General features: G+C 51.8%; 2 non-coding genes across 2 annotated transcripts; one reads left to right on the top strand and one right to left on the bottom strand.

The window, feature by feature from the left end:
• Positions 1 to 5,104: 5,104 nt before the first annotated feature.
• On the top strand, positions 5,105 to 5,186 carry TRNAS-AGA. The gene has a single exon. It is a non-coding gene; the product is annotated as a tRNA-Ser (tRNA).
• A 5,448-nt stretch (positions 5,187 to 10,634) lies between these two features.
• On the bottom strand, positions 10,635 to 10,707 carry TRNAK-UUU. The gene has a single exon. It is a non-coding gene; the product is annotated as a tRNA-Lys (tRNA).
• Between the last annotated feature and the right edge of the window lie 308 nt (positions 10,708 to 11,015).

Here is an 11,015-nt window from a genome sequence, read left to right as displayed (position 1 = left end):
AGAGCCAGGTGGGCAAGAGGAGAAGCACAGCAGCAAGTGCCAGACTTGTGGGCACCAGGTGAAGCCATGAGAATCCCAACCCTCAGGCACCAGTAACCAACTATAGAGCCCTGACCCCTCACAGCACCTGAGTTACCCAGCAGGAGGGGAAAGACTTGTTTTTGTCCAACAGGAGACAGGGAAGTGGAACAGTGTGAGCTCCAGGGCTTCACCACAAACCAAAGGTCACACTGAAATTTGAACTCAGATTGCAGGACTCAGAGTCCTGAGTGCTGCCCATTACACCATGGGACCAGCTTGTGCAGCCTTCTCCAGCCATTGGTGACTCTCACAGGGCCGGCTTGTGTAAAGGACTGTTGGCCCTTTACTAAAACTTAGTGGGGGTTTTGGTTGGCTCGTTCCCAGTCCCAATAGAAGGGGGAAGGGTCAATGGGAAATCAGGATCCTGAGACTGACAGGCCCCTGGGGCAATGGTCACCAACTGGTAGGGAACAAGTGAGAATTTGTTAATGGAGAAAAATTCCTGGTGAAAATTGGCAAAGCTGTGGAGATTTTGAAAAGTTCCAGTGAATTTACACATGAAGATACAAACAGAGAGACAAACACACACAGAGAGAATGAGAAAATCACACACTGCACAGACCCACACAGACATAAACAAAAACCCAACCCACACAGCACACAGAGGCATATACACATAAGGGAAAGCCACATAAAACATAGAAAGAACAAATCCACACCAAAAAATACAGCAAAAGCCCACAACAAGAAAGCACAAAAACCACATACCAAAAGAATACTAAGCAAAAAAACCAATCTGCATGCAAAAGTCATACACACACCCACACACACAAAACTATGCCAGGCATCCACCAAAATCACACAGGACCCACATGCACATCAACACGACAGACAACAAAACCCCAACATACAGAAAGCCAGGCAGGGTTTGAGTCTCACAGCGAAGAGGGTGAGCACACAGGTGGTTTGGGGAGCAAAGACTGAGGGGGAGTCGGGGGCAGTGCTCTGGGCTCTGCCTGACCCCTCCTGACACAGGCGGCTGGTGGAGAGCAGAGCCTGGTAGATCTGTGGAATCTGCCCTGCTCTCTGTAAAGCAAGGGGACCCCGGTGTCTTCTGAGCTGCAATTGTATTTTCTGCAGGGCAAAATGATTGGCAGAAGCTATTTGCTTAAAGAAAACTAGTGCTGTAGGTGAGGTTTGAACTCACAACCTCAGCATCACACCACTCAGCAGTGCTACTAGAAGTACTGTGTGCTAACCACTGGTGAGCTGCCAAAAAATTAACAACCAGTTCCCTCCTTCTCACGCCACAAGGGGGTTGTGCCCCCCAGGACTCCTGCCCCATCCAATCTCCCACATTCTTTGATGCCACCCCAGGATCCCTACCCCATCCAGCCTCCTTCCCTGCCACTCCATCCAATCCCTCCTCTCATTCCTGATGGCCCCCTGGGACCCTTGCCCTCATTCAATCCCCGTTTCCTGCCTTCTGACCACCCTGACCCCTATCCACTCCCCGAACTCCCCTGCCCTCTTCCAACACCCCCTCCCTGCTCCCTGCCCCCTTACCACGCTGGAGGCCAGGCCGGTGGCACTGGACCAGGCCGGGGCTGAGCCAGAGCTGCTTGGCAGGGCCCTGGCCCAGGGCGGGAGAAGTTTGGCTGGAGCCAGGCTTGGCAAGGTAAGCTGGGGCGGGGGAGTGAGGATGGCTCCAGGGAGGCATGGCAGTGCCCAGCCCAGTCCTGCTCCGGCCGAGCGCCCCGGCTCCGGCTGAGTGCCTCCGGCCCCGGCCCTATCTGAGTGGCTCTTGGCCAGGGCCGGTGCCGCTCAGCCAGGCCCAGGGCTGCTCAGCCGGAGCAGGACTGGGCTGGGCCCTACCATGCCTCCCTGGAGCCGTCCTCGCTTCCCCGCCCCAGCTAACCTTGCCAAGCTGCTGCTTGTTTCTGAGCCCTCCCGAGTCCCAGGCTTCCCGCGCGAACATCTGATTCGTGGGGAGCAGGGGAGGGGGAGGAGAAGGGAGGGGCAGAGCCTTCAGGGGATGAGCCCAGGAAGCAGAGGTGAGCTGGGGCCGGGGGCGGGGCGGCCCTTTTAGAACCATTTGTCCTGGGACAACCGGTTCTAAAATGGCTTCTCAATTTAACAACCGGTTCCTGCGAACTGGTGAGAACCGGCTCCAGCTCACCACTGCGCTAACCCATTGCACCACTGGAGCCCAGCTCAGGAATTGTCTCTTTGTTTCATGGATGGATTAGAGGGGTGGGTGAGGGGGTTGCGTTAGCTAAAACAAATCCATATTAAAGGCTGCAGGATGGCAGCAGCAGAGGTGGGGAGCCTCCTTCCATGTGATAGAGCTGGTTCCCCCTTCCATTGCTGAGGGGAGGGTTGGTGCTTTGAGCCCACCCGGTGCTGGAACGTCCCATGGGTGAGATTAACGGGACTCTTGGGAAGGGAAGAGAAGGGAGGGGAAGTCTTTTCTATCCCTGCCTAGCTCCATTGGTCTCCTGTGGCCCTTTTGGCTCTGCTCCCCTGTTGGGGAGATGCAGAGACAAGCCCCCATCTGGGTGAGTCACGGAGAGGCTGTGTCCCATGGCATGTGGGGGGAGAGGGGGAGGGGTGGGATGGGGCTCAAGGGGAGAAGGTTGTGTGTGACAGTGGGGGGGGGGGGGCGAGGGTGTGTTCCTTAGGATAGAAATGATGGAAAACACAGGGGCAGTGACAGCGAAGCCCCGTGTCTGAGTGTTATGACCCTGTGTGGTGCCACCGTTCACCTTCCCCTCCTATGGGCTCAGCTTTCATTGAATCCAGCATTTTTTACCTGTCCTCACTACAGAGGTGTCCCACACGCCTCAGCTACTGAGTGTCCCTGTTAGAGACGCCGAGGACTGGAACTGATTTCAGCTGCTGGACAGCTCTGCTAGGTCTTTATTCATTTGCACAGGAAAATGCTGAGTGTTTAAATTCATTGCAAGCCCCCTGCCCCCATTCAGCGAACTCCTGAACATACTGGAGATGGGTCTGGAAATTGATTTTCATTCGAAAAAGTTTTTAAAGGGAATCACTTGGATTGGAACTAGGAACCCATTACCTTGCAGGGAAACATTCACCCACTGATTTATACTCTCAACAAAGAGTGTCAGGTATAGCCCAGAGCAGGAACAGTTTTTAACCTGGGGGTTAGTAAACTTTCTCTCTATACAAACACCACAGCTTACAAACTCCCCACCCCCGCTCTGTGTCACCAGAGCACAACAACAACTGTCCTTGGGGCACACACAGCTCCCCAGCTCCCTGCCTGTCAGTCTCTCCAGTGTTGCTCCAATCCCTTAAAGCAGGGTCTCAACCTCAATTTACCTTAGGGCCAGTGCCAGTCCTCCAGTCCTCCCAGTGGGCCAATAATGTCACTCATACTGCCCAGAACCCGCCCCCCAAAACTCCGCCCGTCACCTGCCTAAGGCTCTGGGAGGGAGTTTGGGTGGGGGGAGGAGGTCTGGGGTGCAGGCCCTGGGCTGGGGCTGGGGATTGGGGTGCAGGCTCTGGGAGAGAGTTTGGGGGTGGGAGGCAGTATGTGAGGAGGGGGTGGGGGTGCAGGCTCAGGAAGGGGGTCAGGAGTGTGGCGCTTACCTGGGGCTCCAAGGCAGGGCAGGCTGGGGGGCCTCCGTGTGCTGCTGCCCCCAGGCATCACCCCCGCAGTGTCCCATTGGTTGCAGGGGCTCGGGGCGGGGGCAGCGCGCGGAGGCACCGACCCACCCTGCCCTGCCATGGGGAGGGGCCGGCAGCCACTGGAACGAGCAGGCAGATGCTGCTCAGCTCCGCTGCACTGACGGGGCCCCTGGGGGGGCAGCACCTGGGGGCAGCAGGTGGGGCCAAGGGAGTGACCCGGTCCCAAAACTGCTGGAGTCCCACGTGCGAGACCTCGGGACCAGGACTGCGAGCCAGACAAACACCTTTAAGAGGAGGCGTCCCTCTCCCTGTCAAAAACTGATCTTCCTCCTTCAGATCAGTGACAGCCTGAATTGTTCCTTATCCCGGAGGATTAAAACAGCAACATCAAACCCCTGTGTAGCTCGCAGGAATGGACATAAACACTCCCTGGTATCTGAGGAGATGTTCAGCTTTGCCCTTGGTCAACTACAAGGCTAAAGTGAAAGGAGGTGGTGCCAGGTATAAAGAGTGAAACACGACACATCATAGTTATGCCCAAGGTGGCTGCAAAATCTTTTTATGTACTTCTTCTTATCAGCAGTGTATTGTTTTCTCTGAAGTCTAGGCCTTGACCAAGAAATTTGTACCTTGATAAAATAATCGACTGCCCCTGGTGAAGGCAGTGGACTTGACACCCACTGGGGTGTCCCTACACAGGTACAAGTACTAACAACAGTGGCTGCCTTTTAGCCATAGATTTTAATCAGGGCAATAAATTGAAACAAACCCCTGTTAAATCATTTCTCAGCCCGAGTCCTTCACCCACATTCCCTAGAGCACTGGGCCACCATGTGGATGTTTCATTTCTGACCTCAGTTTCACACAGAGACAAAATTTCCTTTGCACAGATCCATGAACAGCAAAACCTCCCTCTGTCTCTTGTCTGAGCCAGGGCATTCAATTCCAGTGACCCCTTCTCTCCTGCAATGGCGATGGTCAGACAGAGGGGACGTGGCACCTGCATCCCTGCCAGGGAGATATTGGCTCAGCTCTTTCTTTCTGCTGCTGTTGTTAGTCCAGGAAACATCAAGGGTGGAATGCAAGACTGAATTCACGCACCAGCCCTCAGTGCCCCAGAGAAATCCTGCCCCCTGCTATTGGAACGATGTGCTGGAGATTTGACTAGGAAAGGGACTGTCTGAATTGTCAGTGTGGGGAATGAACAACAATCTTCAGCAATGTCATTAGAGTGTGTCAGCAACAAACACACTCTAATCCTGCTCCAGCCGGAAGGGAAATGGGCAGGAATTCTCGCTGTTCAGCCAAGGACACTCTTACACTAACGCAGCCATGAGTGTGCTGGGGGAGCTGGTCTGAGCAAACAATTTGAAGTGACAATTCAGTGAGAACAGAATCATCATGTAGTGAAACAGCTGTAGCTCAAGTAGTTGTGGCCGAGTGGTTAAGGCGATGGACTAGAAATCCATTGGGGTCTCCCTGCGCAGGTTGGAATCCTGCCAACTGCGCAAGCGCTGCACTGTTGTTATTATTGTAGACTTAGTGCCTGAGCATCCACAGTGCAAACTGGAGCCAGATCTAGTTTCACTCTGTCTACACTTAAAACACTGCAGTGGCACCGCTATAGCACTTTGGAGTAGACAGTGAGTGGAGGAGTTTTCCCATCCCTGTAATAGCTACGTGGACAGAACAATTCTTCCTTTTCTTTAGCACTATCTAACCAGGGCTTAGGTCACCTTAACTAGATGGGTTTGGGGGGGTGTCACACCCTGAGAGACGTCGCTCTGCCAGTTAAGTGCCCAGCATACACCAGCCCTTAGATCCCTCTTGGTATTTCAGTGCAGGCACTGACCTGTGAGAGGAAAACATCAGCTCACAAACACAGAGACTGAATTCCCCACATTTAAACTCGCTGCACTTTCCAGAAAGTCATGAAATTCAATTCATTCTTGCTAGGACAGAGAAAAAATAAGTGACACTAAGTTTTTGGCTTGGGTAAATAAAATTAAGTGTTTAATCAATATAGTAAAAAATCTGTACTGATTCCTCTAACTAACACCACAGCGTGAAATAGGAACAGAGGCAAATCTTCTCAGTGACGACTAATTTCACAAATGATCTTCCCATTATTAATTTCCACGCTGCCCCCACTGGAGGTCTGGGCATCTCCAGTGTCACTGCTCTGCATTCACCTGCCCCTAGAATTGTTCTCGGACATTCGCCTTCCTCTGCAGCGTGGGGCTCGGGTCACTTGCTGGAGGATTCCCTGCACCTTGAGGTCTTTAAGCCACCATTTGAGGACTTCAATAACTCAGACATAGGTTAGGGGTTTGTTACAGGAGTCGATGGGTGAGATTCTGTGGCCTGCATTGTGCAGGAGGTCAGACTAGATGATCATAATGGTCCCTTCTGACCTTAAGTCTATGAATCTATTGGAAAATTGTGCAGTTCAGAATGTGAATAGTGACCCCGTCTCCTTCCTGCACCTACTCTACATTGCTCCACAGCAGCTTCTCCCCCCTGCAGAGTCACCCCAGCACGGCAGTGCAGCCGCCCAGGGTTCAGCAGGGGCCCCTGGCTAGGACACTGGGTGCAGCTAACAGCCCAGTGTGCCTGGCAGTGAGGCAGCTGTAAAAAAGCAACACCCCCCCCAGAAGTACAGAGACTGAATTCCCCAACTATAACATCATGTCCCCCTGTAGAAAGCCACGCGTGTCAGTTGCATTTTCACAGGGAGATGCAAAAATCAGGTGACACCAATTTTTAAGTTGAGTAAATAAAGTTGAGGAGATAGTTATTAACCTCCCAAAAATATACTAAAGATCGCTCAACATAACACCTGAAGATGAAATATGAACAGAGACAAACCTTGTCAGCAAAGGCTCATTTCCCAAACGATCCTCAAAATGTTACTAATTCCCACCCCTCCTCCACAGGAGCTCTGTGCAGTGTAACTGTTCTGCAGGCAGCTTCCCATTAAATGCTGTTGTGGGACATTCCCAGGCCTGGAAATGTACCAACAACAGAATTTGAAGAGCAAACCTGGCTCCTCAGCAGGTGGGATTTGAGTGTTTTGTCCCCGTCACTTAGTGTTTATCAATAACACAGATGCCAGGGGCAGGACTCCATGCTCTGCTTGAGGGATCCTGGCACAGGGGCTGGTAGGGGAGAAAGGATTGTAGATTCTGACCTGCGCTCTGGAGAGGAGGTAATAATGAAGAGGGCATTATTGACTCTTCCCCTTCTCAGGCTCCCCTGGGCTGGAATTCTACATTCCACAGGGCCAAATAATGGGGTGATGCCAATTAGTTAATGAAAACTAGCATGTCAGGTGAGGCTTGAACTCACAACCTCAGCATAGCTTCTCTCAACACAGCCCTATAAGTACTGTGCGCTAACCAATTGCACCACTGAAGCACATATTAATTAGCATTCTCTGAGACCCCTAGGTTGATACAGGCAGGGAGTGACCCTAAAACATTTTCAGTGGAGCTAAGAACAGGTAGCGAGAAGTGTTGGTACTTGTTGGGGTGGATTCTTCTTAAGGGTTCCAGGCCCCATTTGACCGTTTTGTTCTTCCCTGTGTAATAACAGAGCTGGTTAAGACTCAATGGAGAGTCTTGCTGCAGACCAACAGATCTGAAATCACTGATAACCAGCTCTAAGCATTAGTCCTGCTTTGGGACAGTGTCTCTCATGCAAGAAACTGCCCAGTCTGCGCTAGCAGTGAGGCTCCCTCACTAACAGCTGAAATCAGGGAGAGCTGTGTGAAGTGCAGGGCCCCAGGGGTGCCTGAACAGGGGGGAACAACACCCCAGGACTTTTAAAAATGGGAGGGCTCTGCCTTGCCACTCTGTAATGACCGTAAGGGCAAGTGAGGGGACAGAGAGCAGTGCGCACAAGCAGCATAGGAGTCCATTGAGCTCAGAATCTTGTCTTCTGACAGTAGGCAATACCAGGTGCCCCAAAAGCCACGACTAGGAGTTGAACCCAGAATCTCTTGTTTACAAAACAGGAACTTTAACCAGGTAAGCCATGGCACCGGTTGTTGCTTGAAACATTGTGTTTGCCCACACTTCACTCTCTGCCAATGCCCACTGGACCTTGACAAACTTTGCTCAGGTTTGGATTCTGTAAAGCAGAGGAGCAGGTGAAGTTTTGCTCCCAAGGTGTGTGTGTGATTCTTTGGACAGGTCTACACTATGAAATTAGGTTGGTGTAATTACATTACTTAGGCTGGCAATGCAGTTCTATCAACCTAATCCCAGTGTAGATAGTGGCTCAGCTGTCAGAACTTTCTGGAGCTATGAAAGGGGAGGGACCCAGCCTCCGTAGCAGAAATACAGGGCAGGCGAGTTCACAGCGGGCATTGTGGGATACTGGTGGAGGCCAGTTATGGTGATATAATGACCAGCAGCATTTACACTGACAATTTGTCACTTGAAGTTTGCTGCCAAAAGCTCTAGACCTCTCGTGTTTTTATTTTGTAAGCAAAACAGGGCAGTTTTGACACCAGACGTGGTATTGCAGTGTGTGCACCAGCCACAAGCTGCCAACCGAGGGAGCGTTGTGTGTTTTTCACACACCTGAGCAATATAATGATGCTGAAATAACTTTGTAGTGCAGACCTGGCCAAAGATTCACACACACACACACAGCTTGCAAGGAAAAGCTCACCTGCTCCTCTGCTTTGCAGAATCCAAACACATGCAAAGCTTTTCAGGCCCCGGTGGGGATGGCAGGGAGTCAGGTGTGGGCAAACACTGTGTCTTAGTTATAGGTAGGCACCATGGTTTAGCTGGCTAAAGCACCTGCCTTATAAACAGGAGATCCTGGTTTTGACTCCTAGTGGTCCCAGGTTGAGTCACTCTTGGGGCACCTGGTATGGGCTACTGACAAAACACAGAGTTAGGTGGGCCTTTGGTTGAGCCCAGTACAGCTGTTTTTATGGTTTAAATTACACTCACAGGCACTGATGATAGAGTTTCTGAAAGTTGGGGAGTTAAGAGCTGACAGGTCAGTGGTCCAGCCCTATTACCCCTTCAATCTGGGACGGGGCAGGTCTGGACTCTCACACCAAATGGCTCATTGTGGCTGCCAGAATCTGTGGGCAGCTCATTTAGTTTGCACCGAGGGTTGAGTCCTGCTTTGTGCACCGTGTGTGAGAATGAAAATCCTAAACTGCCCTTTGAAATAACAAAAGCAGCAGGACGTGTTATTGTCCCTGCCCCAAAGCAGACAGACCAATGGAGAAATGCCATTGAGTCCAGGGTAATACTCCACTGCCATTTTACCTTTTTCGCTTGCAAAACACCCTCCCAACCTTGAGGGCTCCCAGAGCCCAGTATTGAGCTAGAGCCGAGATGACTACAGTGCAAATTTACCACCCCACGGCCCTGGCCTGGGAGCCTGCACTGGCACGGGACAGCCGTGGGTGTTTCATTGCAGTGTGGACACAGCCTAGCATTATGTCTACACTGCCATTAACACACCCAAGTCACTATTCTCAAACCCTGGGTCAGTTGATTCAGGCTTGTGGGGCTTGTGCTGCAGGATTATAAAATTACAGCATAGAGACTTGGGCTTCAGCCCAGCCTCCAAGACCCCATGAGGGGTGAGGGTCGCCGAGCCTGGGCTCCAGTCTGAGCCCCAGGAGCCCAAATCAGATCAGCCGGGCCAGCGGGATTTTGTCACAGTATAGATGCCCTCTCAGGGTATGTCTACACTGCAATGTAAGCCCAGGGTTAGCAGAAGTCATGTCAGCAGCCCCAACACATAAACATAAAACACGAGGGAAAGACCCACTCCCGAATAAGCTGGGCAGTGTCCTTCTCCCTACGGTTCGTAAGTCCAGCAACCAAACGTCCTTTAACATGAGCCATCCCCTCTCCCACCCCACTCACAGCTGTTGTCCTTAGTCAGAGCAAGCCCAGAGGTGCCTCTGTAGAGTTCACCTGCCATCCTGGGTGGAAAAGGGGGAAAATAAGAAGGCACCGTAGTCACTATGTTATCTAGGGACTCACTTATCCCTCCACAGCCCCCCTGTCCTAAAGTTGGTCTAAAACCTAAATTTTAGTATTGGGACCCAGACCCCTGCCCACTTGGCTTTGGAACCCCTGTCCCTTACCTAGCAAGTGCTATTGAATTGAGGGTGAGTCCCTCAGTCGGGGTCTGCCAAGCACAGTTGTGCTGCCCTTGGTTCACACAACAAGGATAACAACCCTTTATTTCTCCTGACCCTGTAACATGGAGACTGGCAATCCAACACCAGCCAAAAGTGATCATTTCGGCAAGCAACCCAACCTATTTCCAACATCCTGTAAAATCCACATGCAGACTCATACACAAAACCTTGCAAGAAAATCTCCCTCAGGGGGTTTGAAGCACCTGCTGCTGGAGGGAAGGAGGGAGCCGTGGGTTGGGATTGAGGAGCAGCGTGAGGAGAAGGGGCCTGTGGGTTGGGATTGAGGGGCACTGGGAATAGGAGGGGGCTGTGGGTTGGGATTGAGGGGCACTGGGAATAGGAGGGGGCTGTGGGTTGGGACAGAGGAGAAGGGTGAAGAGGAGCAGGCTCTGGTTGGGAGTGAGGAGCAGTGATCATAGGAGGGACTGAGGGTTGGGATTGAGGGGCACTGGGAAAAGAGGGGATGTGGGTTTAGGCTGAAGAGCATCCTCATTTGGGGATCCAGCAGGACAGGGGAAGGCAGCAGGAGATTCTAATTCCTTAGGGATATTCTGTGTGTTTGTACGTGTGTGTGTGTGCAGGGAAGGAACATGCTCTATGCCCAGAGGCCTTTATTCCTCCAGGCTGCAAGGACAGAGGGGCTGTCAGGGAGTTGCCCCTTCAAACCCCCACACAAAAAGGCCCCTCTGAGGAAAGGGAAAATCCTGCAGAGAGAAAACAACATCAAAGAGGACTCCAGCAAGACAGCTAAAGATCTTGGTGAGTTGTTTATCACCTGACCAGGGACTTGAACCCTGGACCCTCAGATTAAAAGTTTGATGCTCTGCCAACTGAGCTAGCCAGGCTCACAAAGCAAAAGAGCAAGTTGGTGCAGAGGAGAAACTAGTCAAGAAAACAAGAGCGGGAAACAATAGGGGAAACTTGCTGCTCTCTCTGGCCTGGTCAACACTACGAGTTTATATCCAATTTAGCAGCGTTAAATCGCATTAACCCTGCTCCCGTCCACACAACAAAGCCCTTTATATCGCTATAAAGGGCTCTTAATACCGGTATCTGTACTCCTCCCCGACGAGGGGAGTAGCCCTGAAATCGGTATTGCTATTTCGGATTAGGGTTAGTGTGGCTGCAATTTGATGGTATTGGCCACCGGGCG

The sequence above is a fragment of the Mauremys mutica genome, unplaced genomic scaffold, assembly GCF_020497125.1.
Source record: "Mauremys mutica isolate MM-2020 ecotype Southern unplaced genomic scaffold, ASM2049712v1 000484F_np12_subseq_1:71573_obj, whole genome shotgun sequence".
In the NCBI taxonomy this organism is placed as follows: Eukaryota; Metazoa; Chordata; order Testudines; family Geoemydidae; genus Mauremys; species Mauremys mutica.
Note: the sequence above shows the minus strand (reverse complement) of the source record. Positions and strands in the feature narration are given on the sequence as shown.